Below are 15583 nucleotides of genomic sequence, written 5' to 3' on the forward strand. Positions count from 1 at the left end.
TTTTATTTTTGTACTCATTCGAAAAAAAAAAGCGAAGAAGGACCATTTTATACATTTTTTACCATTCCTATTTCCTTTTGTTCCAACGAGAACCATTTATAACAGGCTTAGATTTTTATGCCTTTTTTGTAATATTTCTACCAAACAGAAAAAAAGCTACCCAAATAAACAAAGGAATAAATTTGTAATAACCACAAAAAGCGAAGAAATGACATTTTTAACTAGCTCAGAATTTCTAGACCATGTTGTACTATTTAAACAAACAAAGGGATAAATTTGAGTGGTTATTCAATTTTGTAGCAAGAAGAAAAAAGGAAAGAACTAACATTTTGTACTAATCAAATAAATGAAGGAATATTTAGTTTTGTACCAAGCAAAATAAGAAAAAGCAGTGAAGAACAAATAAAATTTGGATGGACTATTTTCTTATGTACCAACAAAAAAGAGAAACCGAAGGAGGAATAAATTTGGGTGACCTATTCAGTATTGTACTACTAAAATAAACGAAGGAATAAAATTGAATGTTCTACAGAAGAAAACGGAGAATGGCCATTTTATTTAATTTTGTAGTACTCAAATATACAAAGGTATAAATATGTGTAACCCATTCAGTTTTGTACTAAGCAGAAAATTTGTTGGCTTTGTTTAGAAAGACCATTTTATCTTTTGTATTCAGATTTTCCGGCTACTTTTTGCGCTCTACAAATAGAGATCATTTTATGTGCCTTTCGTAACGAAGGAACAAATTTGAAGGAGGCTCATTTTAACTAATCCTGCTGCGAGTAGATCAATGTGGCATTATTGCGACTTTCATTTTCGAATACATACGGATTAAACAAGAGGACCAACAATTAGGAACCCACTAGTAGGGCGTCGATTCAGTAAAAGCCCGTTATGCTTTCTTCTACGGTCTTCGGCATGCATTTTAGACCAAGAGCAGCAAGATTAATATTCGATACTTGGAAATTGACCCAATAAGCATCTGTTAACTTTATCCATATCCGTAAAATATTCTTTGGTGTGTAAAATTGGATCCACTCATCAGTATAGTAGTTAAAGATAATTGCTTCCCATCTCGTAATACCCTGTAAAGGCTTGTCTGAACAATGAACAAAATCAATTAGATAGTTGTAAATTTTAATGGAAGAATTACCTGTATTCTATCTAAGACAATCTACACCCACGGAATCATCGTTATTACAAATAGTGTTAATAGGCATGTTTTTCCACCCCAAAATTAAAATAGAAGTTCTGAAATTTTTCTATTGGCACATCCTAGTACTTCTTAGTTATATCTCCCAAATACTGTACATCTCTTGCCCATTTAATTTAGCCTTAAATCTGAGAAATTAGATCGTATAAATGTGTTCGCAGAATGGCGGTGTAATTGGTTCGCCACTAGCAAATTGTTATCTTTACCTAATAACTCTCTTAGAGATCATTATTGCTGGTAGACTACAATACACCTTTAAAACCTACTCTCATTCGAAAAATAAACTGCACTATTACAGACTATTATAAGTACAGTGCAATACCGCTATTAATTGGAAATTCTTACACAATGTATCGTTCTTGTAAAACCTACTACTAATCGGGGAATTATTGTTATCGAAGTCTACTCCAACTAAGCATAAGGAGAAAGTAGTATTTTTTTTTTTTTGCCATAATGGATTATTCTGTATGTATAGCTTTATTGTGAGAAAAACCATTTGTTATTCTTTTTCACCAAGTTTCCAAATACCGCGAGGTCCAACAGATAGGTATCAGGAGATACCGCAAAAAGGCCAGTTTTACCACATCGTGTAAAGCAACCAAGTAAATCTGCAATCTGGATACTTGGCCTGAACTCGCACCCATGATTCCAAAACTGTAGTAGCTCATCCAAAGTGTCCTGTGTTCTCCCATAGCGAAAGAAGCGATAATATCTATCCATCAAATAATTCTCTACCACATCGTTATAGTGGACATTATGCTCAACAAAACATGGCTGTATACCATTATCCAACCGAAAATATCTAACCTACAATACTAAGCCTTGGTACAAAACTAAATGTTCTATACCTTCATTTATTTAAATGATTTTTATCCTCGGTGGTACTAAATAGTACAAAATACTCAGTTTGTTACAATGGTACAAAACTAAATTCCTTCACTTTTCCCAGCTGGTACAAAAGAAAATATTCCATTCTTCATTCCTTTTTTGCCTGGTACAAAACTAAATTCCTTCGTTTATTTGAGTAGTGCATTTCCATACATTTGTTTAAACAGCACACGATAATATAATAAAATGGCATATCTTGTTCGTACATATGCCACTCAAATTCATTTATTCTTCCCTTTGACCTCTAAAATGATAATAATAATGATTTAAAATTTAATTATCCATTTTTTCACACTCTCTCTTTATCTCTACTTAATTAAAAAAAACTATCGTTTCTACTACTACAGTATTTACCCATATGGAACTGTCTCAAAATTATCTATTCGTTTTCTTTTACTAGCTGTAACCTCATAAATTCTAAGATATGGATAAAGTTAACAGATGCTTATTGGGTCAATTTCCAAGTATCGAATATTAATCTTGCTGCTCTTGGTCTAAAATGCATGCCGAAGACCGTAGAAGAAAGCATAACGGGCTTTTACTGAATCGACGCCCTACTAGTGGGTTTCTAATTGTTGGTCCTCTTGTTTAATCCGTATGTATTCGAAAATGAAAGTCGCAATAATGCCACATTGATCTACTCGCAGCAGGATTAGTTAAAATGAGCCTCCTTCAAATTTGTTCCTTCGTTACAAAAGGCACATAAAATGATCTCTATTTGTAGAGCGCAAAAAGTAGCCGGAAAATCTGAATACAAAAGATAAAATGGTCTTTCTAAACAAAGCCAACAAATTTTCTGCTTAGTACAAAACTGAATGGGTTACACATATTTATACCTTTGTATATTTGAGTACTACAAAATTAAATAAAATGGCCCTTCTCCGTTTTCTTCCTTCGTTTATTTTAGTAGTACTAAACTGAATAGGCCACCCAAATTTATTCCTCCTTCGGTTTCTCTTTTTTGTTGGTACATATGAAAATAGTCCATCCAAATTTTATTTGTTCTTCACTGCTTTTTCTTATTTTGCTTGGTACAAAACTAAATATTCCTTCATTTATTTGATTAGTACAAAATGTTAGTTCTTTCCTTTTTTCTTCTTGCTACAAAAATTGAATAACCACTCAAATTTATCCCTTTGTTTGTTTAAATAGTACAACATGGTCTAGAAATTCTGAGTTAGTTAAAAATGTCATTTCTTCGCTTTTTGTGGTTATTACAAATTTATTCCTTTGTTTATTTGGGTAGCTTTTTTCTGTTTGGTAGAAATATTACAAAAAAGGCATAAAAATCTAAGCCTGTTATAAATGGTTCTCGTTGGAACATAAGGAAATAGGAATGGTAAAAAATGTATAAAATGGTCCTTCTTCGCTTTTTTTTCGAATAAGTACAAAAATAAAATAGACCACCCAAATTTATTCCCTCGATTATTTGAATAGCACCAAAAGGTATAAAATTAACCTTCTTCACTTTTTTCTGGTTCGTACAAAGCTAAATAGCTCACTCGTATTTATACCTTCGTTTATTAGACTAGTTTAAAATAATATAAAATTCGCAACTAGTTAAAATGGTCCTTTTTTTGCTTTTTCTGGTTAATATAAATTTATTCCTTTGTTTGTTGAAATAATACAAAATGGTATAAGATGATCCTGCTTCGGTTTTTCAAATTAAGTAGCTCACTCAAATGCATTACTTCGTTTAATTGATTTTGTGTTGACACAAATTATAAGTCCTTTGTTTATTTGAATACTCCAACATGGTGCAATTTCTTTCTTTTTCTCGGTGGCACAAAACTAAATACTCCATTGTTTATTTGAGTAGTAAAATTCTGAGCCAGTTAAATGACTTTTCTCATTGGTACAATCCGCGGCAAAAAACCTGCAACATGAGCATATAAGTTTATTGTGAAATGACGAACTCTTTTGCTCCAAAATAAGTGTGCACGGGAGTAGGCCGAGGTTTATCCTGCCGTGATTCGTTCCACTTAGACGTTATGTTCATTCCCTGTGCTGTAAGGCGTACTTTCACAATAAACTTAAGTCCTCATGTTGCAGGTTTTTTTGCCGCGGATTGTACAAAATTGAATAGGTCACTTAAATTTATTCTTTCGTATATTTGATTAGTAGAAAATGTATATAAATTCTGAGTTAGTTAAAGTAGCTCTTCTTCTCTTTTCCAGTTGGTACAAAAGAAAATAATTCACCTAATCTTCGCTTCTTTTTTACTGGTATTCCTTCGTTTATTGGAGTAGTACAAAATGGTATTTCTCGTTGGTACAAAATTGAATAGGTCACTCAAATTTATCCTTTCGTTTGTTTAAATAGTTAAAATGGCATATCTTTGCTTTTCTTCTGATTGGTACAAAAATAAAATAGACCACTGAAATTTGTTCCCTCTATTATTTGAATAGGTATAAAATGACCCTTCTTTGATTTTCTTGTGATTGATACAAAAATAAAATTTCGTTTATTTGAGTAGTACAAAATTGTACAGAAATATTGAACTAGTTAAAACGGACCTTCTTCATTTTTTTCTGGTTCATACAAAGATGAATACTCCATCCAAATTTGAGTAAAATGGTCCATGTTCGCTTTCTCAAATTTAGCCCTTCGTTTTGCTTAAATAATACAAGATGACATATAATTCTCAGCTAGTTAATATGGCATATCTTTGCTTGCTTTCTTGTTAATCCATTTGAATAGCCTAAAAAGGTACAGAAATTCTGCGCTAGTTAAAATTGTGTTCCTTTGATTTCTTTCTCATTAATACAAAAGTAAATAAGCCACTCAAATTTATTCCTTCTTCACTTTTTTCTGCTTTGTACAAAATTGAATAGATCACACAGGCTTTGTTTAAAGTTATTAAGGCTTAAATATTTGACCATTGACCTCGATAGTCACTACTTTTGGAACATGTAATAGTTGATGACGTATTACTAGATTTGGAAACAGCACCTCAATACGTTGCTCTGTTTAAGGGTTATTTGCGTTTAAATATTTGACCTTTGACCTAGAGGGTCATTATTTTGGAACTTGTAGTAGTTGATAACCAATTACTAAATGTGGAAACGGCACCTCAATATGTGGATCCATTTTCGAGTTATTAGGTTTTAACTACTTTGAACTTTGACCTCGATGACCATTATTTTTGAAACATGTAATAGTTGATGACGTATTACTAGATTTGGAAACAGCACCTGGGTATGTGGATCCATTTTCGAGTTATTAGCTTTTAAGTATTTTGACCTTTGACCTCGATGGTCATTATTTTGGGACATGTGGTACCTGATGACCAATTACTAAATGTGGAAACAGCACCTCAATATGTGGATCCATTTTCGAGTTATTAGGTTTAAGTATTTTGACCTTTGACCTCGATGGTCATTATTTTGGAACTTGTACTAGTTGATGACCAATTACTAAATGTGGAAACACCATCTCAATACGTTGCTTCGTTTTCGAGTTATTGGGTTTTAAGTACTTTGACCTTTGACCTCGATGGTCACTATTTTGGAACTTGTACTAGTTGATGACCTATTACTAGATTTGGAAACAGCACCTCAATATGTGGATCCATTTTCGAGTTATTAGGTTTTAAGTATTTTGACCTTTGACCTCGATGGTCATTATTTTGGGACATGTGGTACCTGATGACCAATTACTAAATGTGGAAACAGCACCTCAATATGTGGATCCATTTTCGAGTTATTAGGTTTTAAGTATTTTGACCTTTGACCTCGATGGTCATTATTTTGGGACATGTGGTACCTGATGACCAATTACTAAATGTGGAAACAGCACCTCAATATGTGGATCCATTTTCGAGTTATTAGGTTTTAAGTATTTTGACCTTTGACCTCGATGGTCATTATTTTTGGAACTTGTAGTAGTTGATGACCAATTGCTAAATGTGGAAACAGCACCTCAATACGTTGCTTCGTTTTCGAGTTATTGGGTTTTAAGTGTCATACAAAGGGCGTATCCCACATAAACTATAATACCCAGGTAAAAATAAGTATGATATTCGTAATCAGCATGTCCGAAAACCCCCATATACCGAGTTTCACCCAAATCGGCTAAAATTGTCATAGAAAGGGCGTATGCCACATAAACTATAGGACCCAGGTAAAAAAATAATTCTTTGCTATGTAATCTCCTATGTCCGTAGCCTCTGTGGCAAATAGGGGTTAAAAAAGGGAACAAGTACATCCCCATTATTCTCTAGTTTGTTGCTGTGTTCAAATAGGGGTTGGAAACGATGCTCATAAAAGAGAATGAATACACCCTTAAAATGTTCTATGTTGAATTAGGGGTGGAATGAATTTGCTGTGTTCAAATAAGGGTGGAAAAAGTGATCATCAAAGAGACTGAATACACCCCTTAAAATGACTATCTGTAGACAGTGGGTGGACGGTTCAGTAATCTTTGCTATAATGTGCTCATTGTCTATGTTAAAATAGGGGTTGGAACGAGTACACCCCTGCTATGTTACGTAGTCTTATGTATTATCTGCCATGGTAAAAATAGGGGTGGAAAAGTGATCATACGAGTCCACCTCTTAAAAAGTGTTCATAAAAGATTATCTGCTCTACTATGTGTTCGTAGTCTCCATGTATTCTCTGCTATGGGAAAATAAGGGGTGGAAAAAGTACGTAGTCTTATGTATTATCTGCTATGTTAAAATAGGGGTTGAAAAAGTTATCATAAAAGGGAACGAGTTTACCCTCTAAAATGTACTCATAAAAGAGACCGATTTAACCCCCTAAAATGGACTATGTTTAATCCTCGCTATGTTTCGTTATGTTAAAATAAGGGTTGAAAAATGTGCTCATAAAAGAGAACGAGTCCACCATTGCTATGTTACGTGGTCTTATGTTCTTCTATGTGTTCTTAATCTTATGTGTTATCTGCTATGTTAAAATAGGGGTTGAAAAAGTGATCATAAAAGGGAACGATTTCACCCGTGCTATGTTTCGTAATCTTATGTATTCTCTGCTCTGCTATGTGTTCGTAATCTCCATGTATTCTCTGCTATGTTCAAAACACCTGCTATGTTATACTATGTGTGTGTGTGTGTGTGTTTAAATATGGGTGAGCCGCTCTGCTGTGTGTAGCTCTGCTATGTGTTCATAGTTCAAATAGGGGTTGGAAATTAATCCATACTCTTTTACTAGTTCTGCTATGGTAAAATAAAGGTTGGAAAAATGCCCATAAAAGGAAACGAATACATCCCTAAAATGGAGGTTGTTTTGTTTATTATCTGCTCTGCTATGTGTTCGTAACTGCTATGGTAAAATGTTCAAATAGGGGTTGAAACGAGTACACCCCTTAAAATGTATTCTCTGGTCTGCTGTGTGTTACGTAGTCTCAGTGTAATTTCTGCTATGTTCAATTAGGGTGGAGAAAATGAATACACCCCCTGTGCTATGTCCGCTATGTTTCGTAGTCTCTGTTATGGTAAAATAAGGGTTGGAAAATATGCTCATAAAAGGGAATGAATACACCCTTGTTATGTTAGGTAGTCTTATGTTCTGCTATGTGTTCGTAATCTTATATGTTATCTGCTATGTTAAAATAGTGCTATGTGTTATCTGCTCTTCTATGTGTTCGTAATCTTATGTGTTATCTACTATGTTAAAATAGGGGTTGAAAAATATGCTCATAAAAGAGAATGAATACACCCTTGTTATGTTACGTACTCTTATGTGTAATCTGTTCTGCTATGTGTTACGTAGTCTGATGTTCTGCTATGTGTTAATAGGGGTTGGAAAATATGCTCATAAAAGGGAACGAGTTCGCCCCTTAAAATGTGCTCATAAAAGAGAACGAGTACACCCCCTAAAAAGTGCTCATAAAAGAGAATGAATACACCCTTGTGTGTTACGTAGTCTTATGTTCTGCTGTGTGTTACGTAGTCTTATGTGTTATCTGCTCTTCTATGTGTTCGTAATTAACATAGGGGTTGGAAAATATGCTCATAAAAGGGAACGAGTTCACCCTTGTTATGTTAGGTAGTCTTATGTGTTATCTGCTCTTCTATGTGTTACGTAGTGCTATGTGTTATCTGCTCTTCTATGTGTTCATAGGGGTTGGAAAATATGCTCATAAAAGGGAACGAGTTCACCCCTTAAAATATGCTCGTAAAAGAGAACGAATACACCCCCTAAAAAGTGGTCATAAAAGGGAACAAATTCACCCCTAAAATGGAGGTCGTAAAAGACCGTGGGCTCACGGTGTACGGTGCTCAATTTCCCAGGGGCTCGTGAGTTGGCTAATGTGTGAAGGTGGCCCAGATCGATCCATTTTCTACTTCTACCATTCCATCCACTCAGGTAACTTGTGAACGAGTTTTTTCGAAATTGAAAATTGTAAAAAACAGACTCAGATATTCTTTAAGCGAGAACTTACTAACTCCCTTAATGTTGATGAATGTTGAGAGAGACTTGTTTATAAATTTAGATAAAAATAAAGCCATTGATGAAATTGCGGTGACAAGCGAAGTTTTGAAAAGAAAATTAATGTATTGATATGTCCCTGATACTTTATAATTCCTGTGTGTGTCTGAGTCATTTTCAATTTTACAATTATGTGCTTTATGATATTGTAATCATTTATTAGTAGTAATCAATAATTTGCCTGTTTGTATTAATATAAATCTAGAATAAGCTTCACTTTGTTAGTGCATACCAATATTTTCGTCTTTTTACAGTTATGTGGTCATATAAATGTTGTAATACATGTTAAATATTTGTCATTAGTTCTCACAGAATAAAAAAATGTTTATAACTATACGGGTTTCGCACAATTTTGCCATATCAACACATTTCTCTTTATTTCACTCATAGCCTCATTACATATAGTACAATTCTGAACTGACGCCGAAACTTATATCATGATTTATATCTACGTTATATTGCTTAAGTATATTTTACCTTGTCATTTATCGTGACATACATAGATTTAAAATACTTCAGAAACTTTTTCTTCATAAACAAACCTTTAATCATTGTTGTAAGTACTAAAGATACGCTGTGAAAAGTTTCTCGATCAGGGGCCTCACAACCAATTTTAGCCGAGGGCCCGTGATTGCTCCTGCCTGGCAATGAAAAGGAGCTGTAACATGCTACGTATCGGGGGAAGAACGATACAGATCCCGGTGATTCCTGAAAACTTTTAAAAATTGGAGCTGTTCCTTTCTTGCATTGAGGTCTTCAATTGAGTTGTAGGTGGTTTTGGAAACACAGTGATGTCCCTTTCCTACCACCGTAGTCTCTCAAGAATATGAACCAGGTTTTGCATGAAGAGTGATACATCCCATTAAACAGTCCAGGATTTGTATGCTTCCTTTCTAGGTAGATTTCAAATTTGAATGCCAAAAGTGATCCTACAAGCTATCAACTGTATCATTCCTTTTTTCCTCTTTCTTTTTGTACTAGATGTTTACATTATTTTGCCTAACCTCCTTCTCGAATGTCCAATATATGAAACTATGTACACTTTATATACGGTATATAATAGATACGGCGAAGGTCAGTTGTTGGTGTGGTTGTGGCAGTTCAGTTACACCGTGAACTTGCCTAAAGACAGAGAGAACATGGGACCTTCACAGAGCGTCATAAGAGCGTGTATGCTGTACGAGTTCAAACTGGGGTCAAACGCCGCTGCAGCGGGGCGGAAGATATGCTAGGTCTTTGGTGAGGGTGTCGTAATTACGCGGACAGTGCAGCGGTGGTTTAACAAGTTTAAGAATGGTGACGAAACACTCGAAGACGCACTACGTGCCGGAAGACCAACACATGTTCAAAATGAAGATCTTCAGGAAGCAATTGATTGATTGATTGATTTTGAGTTTTACGTCCCGTTCAGCAACGAGGCTATATAAGACGTGGACCTACTGATTAACGTGGAATCCGAACCACATGAGCTCCCGCCGGGAATCGAACCCGGGTCTCCCACGCCAAAGACGCGTACGCTAACCGCTTAGCCACGGAGGAGCTCAGGAAGCAATTGAGGCGAACAGTGACCAGTCATGTGAGGAACTGGGACTACAATTCAGTGTGAGTGGAGAAACCATTTGGCAAGATCTCCATCAACTTGGGAAGAACTACAAGTCTGGTCGATGGATCCCACATGATTTGACTCCGGGCCAGAAAGCAACATGAGCAGATACTTGTGTTTCTTTGTTGTCGCGCCTGAAGAATGAGCTATTTTTGGACATAGTGTTGACATGTGATGAAAAATGAGTTCGGTACGAAGCTCTACGACAGCGTCATCATTGGTTAGCATCCCATGAACCAGTTCCAAAACAGTTTGCACCAGAAGAAGGTCCTCCTGTGTGTTTGGTGGATTGCTCGCGGCATCGCGCATCGCAAACAGCTACGAGCTGGTCAGAGCATCAATGCAACTGTGTACTATTTGAGCCGTGTTCAAGAAAAACTCAAAACTCTGGAGCCAGCACTTCTGAATCGCAAAGAGGTCCTCCTGTTACAGGACAACTCTAAGCCCCATGTCGCTAGGATGACTCGGAACACCATTCTACGCCTTAAATGAGAAACTATTTATCCGCCATACTCCCCGGATATTGCACCGTTCGATTATCACATGTTCCATTCCTTGGACAGTCACCTAAGAGGACGCTAGTTCAAATCCCTAGTAGAGATGCAACATGCACTTGATACCTTGTTCGCTTCACAGCCCACCAAGTTGTACCGCAATGGAATTCATGGCCTTCCAGAACGTTGGCAGTAGGTCGTCGATGCTGATGGGGACTATTTTTGATCTTCCAGATTGGTGAAAAAGCTATTTTTGAACTTTCTTGGGTGCCTTATATATACGAGGGCTATCCAGAAAGTAGATTACGTTTTCGTCTGTGTCCGCTAGGGGCGGGGCTAGCGCGGCCATCTTGGGGTCAGAGCGTTGCGCAGCTCAGTCGGCATCTAGCCGTGCTAGTGAGAGGTTCGTGCTGTGCTCCGTTAAGATACTGTGACGGTTTGAAATGTCTGCGTTAATTGAAAATCCCGCGAGCTGCGAGGTGCGTGCAGTAATAAGGTTTCTGACAGCAAAAAACTGTAAACCGATAGAAATCTATCGGCAGCTGTGTGAAGTGTATGGGGACAACATTATCACTGAAGGTGGAGTGCGACAGTGGGTCATAAGATTTAAAAATGACCGAACCAATGTTCACGACGAAGATCGAAGTGGGAGACCCAGCAAAGTGACTGCCGAACTTGTCGAAAAAGTCGATGTTAAAGTCCGTGAAAATCGAAAGTTCACAATAACGGAACTTTCTTTGAGTTTTCCACAAATTTCGCGAAGTTTGTTGCACGAAATCATCAGCGAAAAGCTTGGTTACCACAAGTTTTGTGCAAGATGGGTTCCAAAAATCTTGACAGAGGACCACAAAAATCAGCGAATGGCTGCAGCGTTGCACTTTTTGGACGCCTACAATAAGAATGGTGACTCTTTACTCGATCGCATCGTTACTGGTGACGAAACATGGGTGAAACATGTGAACTGTGAAACGAAATTGCAATCAATGCAGTGGGGGCACACAGGTTCTCCCCAAAAACCCAAGAAATGCATGCAAACAATGTCGGCAAGGAAGATGATGGCGACTGTTTTTTGGGACAGAAAAGGTGTGATTTTGGTGGACTTCCTGGAAAGAGGCACTACAATAAACGCTCAAAGGTATTGCCAAACTCTGCAAAACCTCAGAAGAGCAATTCAAAACAAGCGCAGAGGAATGTTGAGCTCTAAGATCTTGTTGATTCACGACAACGCCCGGCCCCACACGGCAAATGTCACGCGTGAAGTTCTTGAATCTTTTCAGTGGGAGTTGTTTCCTCATCCGCCGTACAGTCCCGACCTGGCACCGAGCGACTTCCACCTATTCCCAGCAATGAAGAAGTGGCTGGCTATGCAGCGTTTTGATGACGACGAACAGCTGCAAGAAGAGGTAACGAAGTGGTTGAAGTCGCAGGCGGCCGAATTTTTCGACGAAGGAATTTCCAAGCTCGTACATCGCTACGATAAATGCCTTAATTTGAATGGTGACTATGTCGAAAAGTAGTATTTGTGTGTGGCTTTCATCTGTATATAATAAAATTTGTTTCCTATACTTTGTTGATTTTTTATTCCAAAACGTAATCTACTTTCTGGATAGCCCTCGTATTGTGGCCGAAAAGTAGGTATACACCCCTGCATTGATCAAGTATAATATTCTAGCTTACAGGTTTATTTGCTTCGGCTGTTTCGAGATTTATATATATATATATATATATATATATATATATATATATATATATATATATATATATATATATATATATATATATATACAACTATGGATAACAATAAGAAATTATATAAAATGCAGTGAGCTGATCAGTACGGGACTGTATACCTAATTTGGTCCACCCTTTATATATATAGGGTGACATAAAAAACGGGAATTTTTTAACAGTCCAATAAAACGGAGTGATGAAAGAAAAACATTTTATTCATAGTAATAAAAACCGTAAAATTTGCCATTTAAGAAACTTTCATGAAATTTATCATTTCTTAAAAATAACCATTTAGATGCCGTCTTCCTGTAGGAATGCATTCTTGAAATCTACTTTTGAGACTAATCATTGACCGCTCAACATGTCAACTACAACGTACTGTCCAGTGCGAGCACTTCTTGGTCGTCCTGTTGGTTTCTTCTTTAGTTCAGATATAGTCTCTTCAAAGTTATTAATCCAACTTTTTATCGCGTGTTTGGATGGAACGTCGGAACTCCCTCTGCGCAGCTTCCAAACTATCATTGTTCTTATGGCTAACGCACGCTGTTGCCCGTTCCACTGAGACATTGTTACTAAAATGGCAAAGTGTTTACTCGCTCAAGGTCACTGTCCCGCAGTGCTACCACCTGCTCACGGCTGTCAATACGCATTTCAAAAATTCCCGTTGTTCTGTGCCACCCTATATATACGTATATGTATGATTAGACACCTGTCTGAAAAGGTATGCCAGGTCTTTCGATTTTAAAAATACCTACTGATCTGTTGTTTAACACTTAATGAGTTGTAAACCTTATACTAATTACTGACACAAAATAGCTTGTTTACTTTTCCATCGAGGTCATGATTTTATACCAGATATCTTGTTGGTATCATACATAAAATTAAATCTATCACTTTAACGTTCGACGGCTAAGGGAGACGGACGATTAAGCGAAGTGAATAATAATGGAATAATTGGCGAAATGAAATTGTGGGAGGAAACGGGAACACCCGAAAAAACACGGGCACGGTGTTGTCCACCATAAACTTACTGAGCCGGGGATATAACCAAGTACCTCACGCATCAGAGGTAAGCACTCTACCACTGAGCCTCTGTTAGTATCATAAAAATAAGGGGGCATGATTGATCAGTAATACAGCACATATCTGCTGCAAGAGGTTCCTGGTTCGGTCCAAGGCGAAATGGGTTCGTGATGGACAACATTGTGTCCGTGGATTTTCTCGGTGTTCTCCCGTTTCCTTTGACATTCTCATTTCACGACTTTTTTCATAATTATTCACTTTCATTACTCATTTATGTGTGTCTTTTAGTCAATTAACGTTCTCTCTTCGTAATTGAAAGGTTTCTGGTTCGAATTTTGTAGATGGCATTTCTTGTTTCTTTAGTCCTGCCATTTAATGCTGGAATGGTAGATATAAAACTAAGTAAACTGTCCTTTTTTTTTTTTTTTTTTTTTTTAAGATTTCCATACTATCCTATATATGGGTGCTTGAAGTCTTATAGGTTCTATCTCCACCAGTAACCTTTTATTCAAATTGGAAAATTTTCAAATTAGCTATTTCTGGTTTCAACGTTTTTCGCCGTAGAACAAAAACGGTAATAGCGATTTTTTTTTGGGGGGGGGGCAACCTATTCAATGTCCCAAAAAACATATCACCATCTGCAACACTGTCAAAATCCGAAATGGTTGAAATTTACTTCTTCCGTTTTCAATACTGATTTCCATATATATAGCGAGAAGTGTTTTCTTTGCAATCGATTCAGCGTCTGAAGAATATATTTCATATCTTAGGCTAACATTCTACTAAACCCGGAAGTGATACAGTCCGCAGCAAAAAAAAAAAAAAAAAAAAAAAAAAAAAAAAAAACGGCAACATGAGCAGGTAAGTTTATAGTGAAACGACGAACTGTTTTGCTCCAAAATAACTGTGCAAGGGAGGACGCCGAGGTTTCTCCTGGCTGATTCGTGTCACTTAGACGTTATGTTGATTCCCTGAACTGTTAGGCGTAGTTTCACAATAAACTTACATGCTCATGTTGCAGGTTTTTCATTGCGGACTGTACAAGCAAACTTCCGGTTTTAATGCTTATCGTTAGGGAGAGCTACAGTCGTTTTCTTCAATTGGTTCAGCACCTGAAGAAAACATACCATCACCACCTGCAACACTCGAAACCGGAAGTGGTTGAAATTCGCCAGTACTTCCAGCTTTTAATATTGATTTCCACAGAGAAGAAAAGGGTTAAGAGATAAGAGTAACGGTTTCTTGCAATCGATTCAGTGACCCAATAATAGATCCCAAATCTTCCGTTAAGTCTATTCAAATCGGAAATGGTAGAAATCAACCTTTTCCAGTTTTAACCTTGATTGTCATAGAACAAAAACGGTAATAGATAGCGAGAAGTGGATTTCAGCAATCGTTCAGCATCTCAAGAGAGCATATCATTAACATCATCTGCAACATTGTACCAAAACCGGAAGAAGTGGTTGGAATTTAATAGCACTTCCCGTTTTAATACTTACTTCCATACAGCAAAACGGTGACATCAAAAAACAGTTTTTGACAGATTCAACGCCCCAAGATTGAGTTTTGTTGTGACTTTTATCTGTCTGTTGAAATCGGAAGTGGTGAAAATCGACATTTATTCGATTACTACACTGATTGTAGAATGTATAAAACGGAATTATCAAGCAAAGATTTGATAAGAATCAGTACCAAGAATATGTTTCATTTGCTTTTATTCTTTTTATTGCAACCAGAAGTGATAACAGTGGCCGTTACGGCGAGTGCCTCGTGTGTTGTGGTGCTCTCTGAGAGGAAGAGAGTGGAGTGGGATTTCCTATACACCTACACTACACTTACATTTTCTTTTACATTTACACGTACATACATCCCCTTCTTTTTTATACTCTTTGTTCTTTTTCATTTTACACTTCCCACTTTCCTCTAATTTTTTGCCCTGTTCAACTTGGCTTTCAGCCCTCTTTCACTGTCTGAACTCTTCTTTCCCAATTTTGGCCTTTTCCTGACTTTGACTTTTTTCCCGATTGTGTTCTTTCTCCCCAATTGTGTCCTGTATTTTATTCAATTTTGTTCCTGAATCACAAATCCTCCGTGTGAGGTACACATAAGACAATTTTGCATTCGTAGCACACATAACTGGAGAAATGGTGCACATACCTATTTGACCGATAATGGTCTA

The sequence above is a fragment of the Thermobia domestica genome, chromosome 1 (genome assembly GCF_964235325.1).
Source record: "Thermobia domestica chromosome 1, izTheDome1.hap1.1, whole genome shotgun sequence".
Classification (NCBI taxonomy): domain Eukaryota; kingdom Metazoa; phylum Arthropoda; class Insecta; order Zygentoma; family Lepismatidae; genus Thermobia; species Thermobia domestica.